At 44.3% G+C, this 10,391-nt stretch overlaps 1 protein-coding gene across 1 annotated transcript in view; it reads left to right on the top strand.

Annotated features, from left to right (window-relative positions):
• The window catches only part of ATF7IP2 (activating transcription factor 7 interacting protein 2), a 243,054-nt gene that overhangs the window by 181,789 nt on the left and 50,874 nt on the right, over positions 1 to 10,391 (top strand). The gene's annotated exons all lie outside the window — the stretch shown is intronic.

Genomic DNA, 10,391 nt, shown 5'->3' on the forward strand with positions numbered 1-10,391 from the left:
CTCTTGCCTCAGCCTCCCACGTAGCTGGGACTACAGGCACCTACCACAATGCCCAGCCTTTTTTTGTTGTTGTTGCAGTTGATGTTGTTTAGCTGGCCCCAGCCAGGTTCAAACCCGCCACCCCTGGTGTATGTGGTTGGCACTGTAACCATTGTGCCACAGGTGCCAAGCGGAAAGGGAGGGTTTTCTAGACAGAGGTTACCTGACTTCTTCTTCTAGATTATAGGCACGTTTGTAATGATTGGGAATTTGCAATAATTATGAAATAATTTTTTTTTTTTGAGACAGAGTCTCATTTTGTCACCCTCCATAGAGCACTTTGGCATCACAGCTCACACCAACCTCAAACTCTTGGGCTTAAGCAATCCTCTTGCTTCAGCCTCTCTAGTAGCTGGGAGTACAGGCGCCCACCACAATGCCTGGCTATTTTAGAGATGGAGGTCTCACTCTTGCTCAGGCTGGTCTTGAACTGTCAGCTCATACAATCCACCGGCATTGGCCTCCCAGAGTGCTGGAATTACAGGCGTGAGCCACTACACCCAGTCTTATTTATGAAATAATTTTAGAAAGGATAATGCTTAATTCTCAGAAGTTGTTACTTTTCAGTGTGTCCATATCTAACCCTAACCATTGTTTTCCAAGCACCATCATGGGTTTTGATCAATTAACTTCCAAATGACGACTCAGTGATAAGACCACACACATTTCACAGATCCTGGTTATCTATCCCACAGTGGATTCCGGATAAATTCTCTTACATCTTTACTGTACTTCCCTGACCACTTGCTTTAACCCCTCATCTCTCTAGTCACCCAGGGAGGGAGCTTTGGATCAGTCACAGGGAGTGAATAAGAAAGATTAAAGGAAGATTGAAAAATAGATGCTAGCTATTTCATATTTGTGAAATCAAATTTAACTGAAGAAAAAAGGAAGGTAAAGAGCCCAGATCCTCATTCTCAGGCACTTTTTTTCTATGTGTAGAGGCTGCTACGACTGGTATCTGAGTTAAATTTTAGTGAAAAACAAGTTTTTATTGACATCTGTGAGTCAGCAGGCACAATAAGAGCATAGAGAGAATAATTACTGTATCATATTAATACATTTGGAGAACTGTATGTTCTGCTAATCACAAAAGAGCATACGGAGAAGCACAAATAAATTGATTCCTAAATCCAGTAGCTGAGTGACCTCCAGAAAGTTACTTAACATTCTAAACCTTAGTGGGTAACATTGGTTTCATGAGGATGTTGCAAGGATGAAATTATATTGTGTATAAAGTGCTCAGCATAGCACTTGGCATCGACTGAACACTCCATAAACGGTGACGATGGTGGGGGCAGTGGGTAGTGATCGTTCAAGGGCTAAAGAAACAAGAAGTCAATGAAATATTAGTAAGATCCCTCAGCAGACAAGTCCCTTGCTCTACTCCCCAACCACAAACTGGCAGCCCACCTTATCCTTGCCCAACAGTCTGTTTTTTTTTTTTCTTTTGAGACAGAGTCTCACTATGATGCCCTTAGTAGAGTGCTGTGGCATCACAGCTCACAGCAACCTCCAACTCTAGGGCTTAAGTGATTCACTTGCCTCAGCCTCCCAAGTAGCTGGGACTATAGGCACCTGCCACAACGCCCTATTTTTGTTGCAGTTGTCATTGCTGTTTAGCAGGCCCAGGCCGGGTTCAAACCCACCACCCTTGGTGCCTGTGGCTGGCACTGTAACCACTGTGCTATGGGCATTGAGCCAGGAATTACTTGTATTTTTAAAATTATATATTTTGAATTGCTTAAATGGTAGTACAATGTTAACATGTCACCCATTAAATAATACAACTGTAGCTCATGTACTAGACGGTTATTTCCAAATTACAAGTGAAGAAACTGAGGCACCAAATGTTTTATGGTTGACGCAAAGGTGCTGTTAGAACTGGAAGTTATATTACCATCCCAGTCTCTGAGAAATGATGCTTTGCCTTTTAAGCATTTCCCTACAGTCCTGTCTAGTGGGTAATGATATCCCTCCTTTTCTTGTTTAACTTTCGGGGAAGGTGGGGTGAGGATAACCTTATTATTTTGATTTTCTTATTGGTCAGAAGTTTATGAGATGTAGATGGGACATAGTTTTTGTCATCTGTTGCCTCCTTCTTGCTTTTCTGTTGGAGACGATAGTCATTGTGACTTTTAAAAAATATTATGTACACCTGTCTGTGATGGTTATGTCATACCACAGTTTTTCATCATTTTTGATGAGGGGTGATAATAATAAGAGGCTCGTTCTCCTTAGAACATCTTCAAGCCAGGCATCGTGGTACATGTCTATAGTCCCAGCTTCTAGAGAGGTATGAGCCTAGGAGTTTGAGGATACAGTAAGCTAATCACATCACTGCACTCTAGTCTAAGCCAAAGAGCAAAATCTTGTCTCAAAATAATTAAAAAAAAAAAAAGGGTGGCACCTGTGGCTCAGGGAGTAGGGCACCAGCCCCATATACTGGAGGTGTTGGGTTCAAACTCGGCCCCAGCCAAAAACTGCAAAAAAAAAAAAAAAAAAAGGTTTGGCGCCTATAGCTCAAGTGGCTAAGGTGCCATCCACATACACTGAGGCTGGCAGCTCAAATCCAGCCCAGGCCCACCAAACAACAATGACAACTATAACCAAATAATAGCTGGGCATTGTGGCGGGTGCCTATAGTCCCAGATACTTGGGAGACTGAGGCAAGAGTATCACTTAAGCCCAAGAGTTTGAGGTTGCTGTGAGCAGTGACGCCATGGCACTCTACCCAGGGCAACAGCTTGAGAGTCTGTCTCAAAAAAAAAAAATTAAAAAAAAAAAAGAAGAAGAAGAAAAGAAAAAAAAATGTCTTCCATCCAGGGGCGGTGGCTCACACCTGTAATTCCAGCACTGGGAGGATGAGGCATGTGGATTACCTGAGCTCACAGGTTCAAGACCAGCCTGAGCCAGAGCAAGACCCTAAAAATAGTGGGGCATTGTGGCAGGCGCCTGTATTCCTAGCTACTTGGGAGGCAGAGGCAAGAGAATCACTTAAGCCCAAGAGCTGGAGGTTGCTGTGAGCTGTGATGCCATGGCACCCTACCAAGGGTGACAAAGTCAGACTCTGTCTTCAAAAAAAAAAAAAAAGAATATTCGTCACATTAACTTGAGACCCCACAAATGTTCAACATTGCTCACCAGAAATTACATAGTGCTGTCAATGATAGCATCAAGATATTCTTATAATTCAGTGTCAGCAACATATTATAAAATGCCCCAAAATTAAGCCATATGGATCCCTCCTAATAATGAACTATGACAGAAAATTAAAAATAAAAATTAAGTATCTTTGAACTTATGAGTTAATATCCAAAGAAATCTAAAGCACTGATTATAAATCTAAAGGTCAGAACAAAGACAAGTCAAAACAGTCATAAAACCCCAAATCTTTTTTCTTTTCTTTTTTTTTTTTGAGACAGAGTCTTATTTTGTCACCCTTGTGACAACATAGCATCATAGCTCACAGCAACCTCAAATTCCTGGGCTTAAGCAATACTCTTGTCTCAGCCTCCCAAGTAGCTGGGACTATGGGTGCCAGCCACAATGGTGCATGACTGGAGATGCGAACGCAGTTTTGCCATGGGTGTAAACTTGCTCCTGTAATTATTAAATCAAGAAACAGACTACACGAAATGAGATGGCATGTAGCAAAAATCTTTATTCCAGGTTTTGACTTTATACTTTTCTAGTCACTTACACACTTAATCTGTTATTTGTTAGTTTCATCATTATCTTATTTTTCCTATCTGAAATTAACTTGAAAGGAAATATTTTATTATTATATCAATATAATCACCTTTGTAGTAAACCTCTTCTTCTAAACATTGACTAATTCCTAAACAGGTATCTAAAGAAAGATCACAAAGAAGAAAGTAGCCACAGGGGAACAGAGTTAATGGAAGAGTATCTTCAAGCATTCACTCAGTTTACTCAGTATGAAGTAATGACTGTGTCTTCTCCTCAGGGCAGAGCACCTATAGACCTCTGACAATATGTTAACATAAGTCAACTCTCTGGCCCATATCTCTGAGGAAGGGCGGCATGCCCTTGGATCTCAGGCTTCATGGGGTGCACAGCTTCAGAGAAAAGGTTTATGGAATAACTCCAGGGAAGCCAACTCTGTGTGTAGCTCAGGGGGGTCCAGGTCCCTTAAGCCTCTGGAAGAAAAGCAAGTCATTTTAAACTCACACTGAATTCACTCTGTGTGCTTGATGTAGGATATGTTTATTTCTAAATATTATCCTACATTTGCTACACACCATCTCATTTTGTGTAGTCTGTTTCTTGACTTAATAATTACAGAAGCGAGTTTACACCCATGGCAAAGCTGCTGTTCGTTCGCGTCTCTGGTCATGCAACACACAACGCCCAGCTATTTTTTTGAGACCAGGTCTCAAGTTGGTCTTGACCCCGGGAGCTCAGGGCAATCCACCAGCCTTGGCCTTCCAAGTGCTGGGTTTACAGGCATGAGCCACTGGGCCCGGCCTATCTTCTTTGTTTTGAGCACAGTCTCAGGTTTAGTATAGTCTCATGTCTGGTAGAGTTACAGTTCTTTCAGTCTGGATTATTTTCCACTAGAGCGATGTCATTCTTTCAGGACTTCCAAAATTGTGTTAATTCAGTACCAAGACTTTCATGTTCTCTACCTTTTATGGATCTTCTCTTTGTCTTTGATTTTCTTTAGTTTTTCAGTAATATTTTCTTTCTTTCTTTTTTTTGAGACAGAGTCTCACTCTATTGCCCCAGGCTAGAATGCTGTAGTGTCACAGTTCACAGCAAAAGTCCTGGGGTCAAGTGATCTTCTTGCCCCAATCTCCTGAGTAAGTGGGCCTGTAGACGCCCGCCACAATGCCTGGCCAGTTTTTGTATTTTTAGTAGAGATAGGGACTCGCTCTTGATCAGGCTGGTCTCAAACTCTTGAGCTCAAGGGATCTACTGGCCTTAGTCTCCCAGAATGCTGGGGTTATAGGTGTGAGCTACAGCACCTGGCCAATATTTTCTTTTCTTTTTTGTTTTTAGAGACAGAGTCTCACTTTGTCGCCCTCAGGAGAGTGCTGTGGCATCACAGCTCACAGCAACCTCCAACTCCTGGGCTTAAGGGATTCTCTTGCCTCAGCCTCCTGAGTAGCTGGGACTACAGGTGGGCACCCAGCTATTTTTTTGTTGCAGTTTTGCCCAGGCTGAGTTTGAACCCACCACCCTCAGTATATGGGGCTGGCACCCTACTCACTGAGCTACAAGTACTGCCCAGTGGCCAATATTTTCAAATGTGAATTTTTTTTTATGTAATCCCTCCTGGGATCATTTTATTTCCCAAATCTAAGCATTTATGTCTTTTACACATTCTATTAAATTTTCAAACATTATCTCTTCTGATTTTGCTCTTCCCCTATTCCTTGTACTTTCTCCTTCTGCAAGGCCAGAAAGATAATATCTTCTTCTGTCCTCTGTGTCTTGTAAACTCTTTTTTCACCTTTTTGTTGTTTTTTGTTGCATTCTAGATAGTTCTTGTAGTTCTTCAGATTTACCTTCACTTAATTCTATTTTTTTTTTTAAAGCTTTGGTGCTTATTAACTTGCTTCTTAATTTTTTTTTTTTTTTTCAGTTGGAAACCCACCACCTCCAATATATGGGGCTGGCGCCCTACTCCTTTGAGCTACAGGCATCACCCTGTTTCTTAATTTTTTAAAAAACTTTGTTTTGAAATAATTTTAGATTCTCCGTAAGTTACAAAGACAGCACTAAAAGCTCATGTTTTCTTTGTCTAGTGTATCAAAACCGAGAAGCAGGCTCAGCGCCTGTGGCTCAAGCAGCTAAGGCGCCAGCCACATATACCTGAGCTGGAGGGTTGGAATCCAGCCCAGGGCCACCAAACAACAATGATGGCTGTAACCAAAAAACAGCCGGGCATTGTGGCGGGTGCCTGTAGTCTAAGCTACTTGGGAGGCTGAGGCAAGAGAATTGCTTATGCCCAGGAGTTGGAGGTTGCTGTGAGTGGTGATGCCACAGCACTCTACCCAGGGCCACAGCTTGAGGTTCTGTCTCAAAAAAACAAAAAAAAATGAGAAGCAGACATTCATACAGTTTGTGTGCATATGTGCCATTTTATCACATGTGTAAATGTGTGTAACTGTCACCAAAATCATCATCACAGAGACATAATTCTTTTTTTTTTTTTTTTTTTTGAGACAGAGCCTCAAGCTGTCGCCCTGGGTAGAATGCCATGGCATCACAGCTCACAGCAACCTCTAGCTCCTGGGCTCAAGTGAGTCTCCTGCCTCTGCCTCCCAAGCAGCTGGGATTACAGGCACCCACCACAATGCCCAGCTATTTTTTGGTTGCAGCCTTCATTGTTGCTTGGTGGTTCCAGGCTGGATTTGAGCCCACCAGCTCAGGTTTATGTGGCTGGCGCCTTAGCCGCTTGAGCCACAGGCGTCGAGCCAGAGACCTCATTCTTGTCTCCTTTTTATCGTGCTACTTACTATTCCTATCCTCACTTCCATTTCTATGCCTTGGAAAATACTATGTGTTTTCTATCTTTATAATCTCCTAATTTCAAGAATGTTAAGCAAATGGAATCATACATATGTGACCTTGGCAATTGCTTGTTGAAGCATTTCTATGGGGGCTACATTAAAATCCTTAGCGGATAACATCTGTGCTATCTTGGTGTTGGTGTCTTTTTTCACTCAAGTTGAGATTTTGTTGCCCTCTGTAGAGTGCTGTGGCCTCACAGCCCACAGCAACCTCTAGCTCTTGGACTTAGGTGATTCTCTTGCCTCAGATTCCCAAGTAGCTATGACTATAGGTGCTTGCCACATGGCCGGCTATTTTTGCTGTTGTTGTTGCCATTTGGCCAGGGCAGGGTTCAAACCTGCCACCCTCGGTGTATGGGGCCGGTGCCCTACTCACTGAGCCACAGGCGCCGCCCATCATTGTTGTTTTAGCTGACCAGGGCTAGGCTCCAATCCACTCGCCTCGGTGTATGTGGCTGGTGTCCTACCCACTGAGCTACAGGCACTGCCCTGTTTTTAAATTTTTGCTACAGTATTTGAAGAGTTCAAAAGGTTTGACAGAACCACATAACATTTTCCCACAGCTAGAACACTTATTATAGGTAAATTTAGGTTCCCAGAACTCAGCATTTATTATAAGTAAGGTCCTCATTACCACTTCCCATGAGCATAGCAGAGGCTTAGTAATGTTAGGAGAGTTTGCTTGATTTTTGCCCCTTCAGGCCAACACCTTGGAACTTAGTTCCATTGGCAGCATTCTCACAAGAGATTAAATAGGACCAAGTTTTCCTACCTGGTAAACACATGGCATACATTCCCAGTGAGTAACATTTGAAACATTCCTGCCTCCTCCCAGAGTTTAGAAATTTGTAGCAATGGCCTGGGGGTGGTGGCTCATACCTGTAATTAGGAAAGCAGAGACAGGAGGACTGCTTGAGCTCAGGAGTTTGAGACTAGCCTGAGCAAGAGTGAAACCCGTCTCTACTAAAAATTGAAAAATTAAGCTCAGTGCCTGTGGCTCAAGCAGCTAAGGCGCCAGTCACATACACCTGAGCTGGTAGGTTCGAATCCACCCTGGGCCTGCCAAACAACAATGACGGCTGCAACTAAAAAATAGCTGGGCATTGTGGCAAGCTTCTGTAGTCCCAGCTACTTGGGAGGCTGAGGCAAGAGAATCGCTTGAGCCCAGGAGCTGGAGGTTGCTGTGAGCTGTGATGCCATGGCACTCTACCCAGGGGGACAGCTTGAGACTCTGTCTCAAACAAAAAAAAAAAAAAAAAGAAAGAAAAATTGGCTGGGCATGGTGGCACATACTGGTAGTTTCAGCTACTTGGGAAGCTGAGGCAAGAGTATCATTTGAACCCAAGAGTTTGAGGTAGCCATTACCCATGATGCCATGGCACTCTCTCCTGTCTCAAAAAAAAAAAAAAAATCGTCTTGGTGTGATGGCTCATGCCTGTAACCTAGCACTCTGAGAGGCCAAGGTGGTTGGATCACTTGGGCTCAGGCTTTGAGACCAGCCTGAGCAAGAGGGAGACCCCATAGAAAAATTAACTGGGTGTAGTGGTGGGCACTTATACTCTCATCTACTTAGGAGGCTGACGCAAGAGAATCACTTGAGTCCAAGAGACTGAGTTTGCTGTGAGGTATGATGATGCCAGGACAGTCTACTCAGGACGGTCTTGAAAAAAAAAATGCAGCAGTGACGTCCTAGGCGCTCTCTCTATATATATATATTTTTTTTTTTCTTTTTTTTTTTTTGAGACAGAGTTTTCACTTTTTCGCCCTCAGTAGAGTGCTGTGACATCACAGCTCACAGCAACCTCCAGCTCTTGGGCTTAGTCGATTCTCTTGCTTCAGCCTTCTGAGCAGCTAGGACTACAGGCACCCGCCACAACACCTGACTATTTTTTTTTGCAATTCGGCGGGGGTTGGGTTTGAACCCCCATGCTCGGGATATATGGCGCCCTACTCGCTGAGCCACAGGTGCCGCCCTAGCCTCTAGATTTTATCTGTGGCACTTTTTCTTCCCAATCAGTATGTGAAAGAAATGGAAGAGTGAGAGAATAAGAAAAAGAGAGAGGCTTGGCACCCATAACAAAGTGGGTAGGGCTCTGGCCACATACACAGGGGCTGGCGGGTTCAAATCTGCCTGGCCTGCTAAACAACAATGACAACTACAACAAAAAAATAGCTGGGCATTGTGGCAGGCGCCTGTAGTCTCAGCTATTTGGGAGGCCTAGGCAAGAGAATTGCTTAAGCCCAAGAGTTTGAGATTGCTATGAGCTGTGATACTATGGCATTCTACTGAGGATGACAAAGTGAGACTCTTGTCTCAAAAAAAGAAAAACTCCCAGAGTTTGGAGGCTCATCTGGAGGGATGCTCATATCAAGGATGCATTAGAATGACAGTTAATGATCCTCAGACATCATGGAAAATCTTGTATGTTTTAGAAGGCTAAAATAGGGTGGCTCAGTGAGTAGGGCACCGGCCCCACATACAGAGGGTAGCAGGTTCGAACCTGGCCTCCGCCAAACTGCAACAAAAAAATAGCCAGGCATTGTGGGGGGCACCTGTAGTCCCAGCTACTTAGGAGGTTAAGGCAAGAGAACCGCCAAAGTCCAAGAGCTGGAGGTTGCTGTGACCTGTGACCCCATGACACTTTACCAGGGTCGACAAAGTGAGACTCTGTCTCTAAAAAAAAAAAAAAAGAAGAAGAAGGGCGGCGCCTGTGGCTCAGTGAGTAGGGCGCCGGCCCCATATGCCGAGGGTGGCGGGTTCAGGCCCAGCCCCGGCCAAACTGCAACAAAAAAATAGCCGGGCGTTGTGGCAGGCACCTGTAGTCCCAGCTACTCGGGAGGCTGAGGCAAGAGAATCGCTGAAGCCCAGGAGTTGGAGGTTGCTGTGAGCTGTGTGAGGCCACAGCACTCTACCAAGGGCCATAAGGTTAGACTCTGTCTCTACAAAAAAAAAAAAAATTGAAAAGTTGGGCAGCGTCTGTGGCTCAAAGGAGTAGGGTGCTGGCCCCATATGCTAGAGGTGCGCGGGTTCAAACCCAGCCCTGGCCAAAAACTGCAAAAAAAAATTGAAAAGTTTACAAGATTAAAAAGTTACAGTGATTTGGGTGGCGCCTGTGGCTCAGTGAGTAGGGCGCCGCCTGTGGCTCAGTGAGTAGGGCGCTGGCCCCATATGCCGAGGGTGGCGGGTTCGGACCCAGCCCCGGCCAAACTGCAACAGAAAAATAGCCGGGCGTTGTGGCGGGCGCCTGTAGTCCCAGCTGCTCGGGAGGCTGAGGCAAGAGACTCGCGTAAGCCCAAGAGTTAGAGGTTGCTGTGAGCCGTGTGATGCCAAGGCGCTTTACCCGAGGGCGGTACAGTGAGACTCCGTCTCTACAAAAAAAAAAAAAAAGAAGAAGGCTAAAATAATGAATGAAGCTATAAGTTAGAACGTTTGCTAGGATTCTGTGGCTTTTCTTGGAGTGAGACATTTTATTTATCTCTGAGCCAAAAATAGATGTGTATTTTTCAGGAATGGTTAAAGTTCAGCAGTCGGGTCTGGGGGAGAGAGAATACAGATTAGGAGGCTTCACCTTCATATCCTTTGGGAAATGAGACAGGAGTATTAAAAAAAACAGTAATGAAATCTGTGGCCTCCCTTCCTTTGCTGAACTGTCCACAGCAAACACCCTTCTTCAAGGGTCCATTTCTCAGCCTCTTCCAGAGTCCTGGGGATAGTTTCTTTCTGGACAACTTTTACTTGGAACAGAGCCTCTTGTTAACAGAAAATTCCTATTTGGAATAAACCTTCGTGTAGGTCGGCTGATGGAACTG

Source organism: Nycticebus coucang, chromosome 12, assembly GCF_027406575.1.
Source record: "Nycticebus coucang isolate mNycCou1 chromosome 12, mNycCou1.pri, whole genome shotgun sequence".
In the NCBI taxonomy this organism is placed as follows: domain Eukaryota; kingdom Metazoa; phylum Chordata; class Mammalia; order Primates; family Lorisidae; genus Nycticebus; species Nycticebus coucang.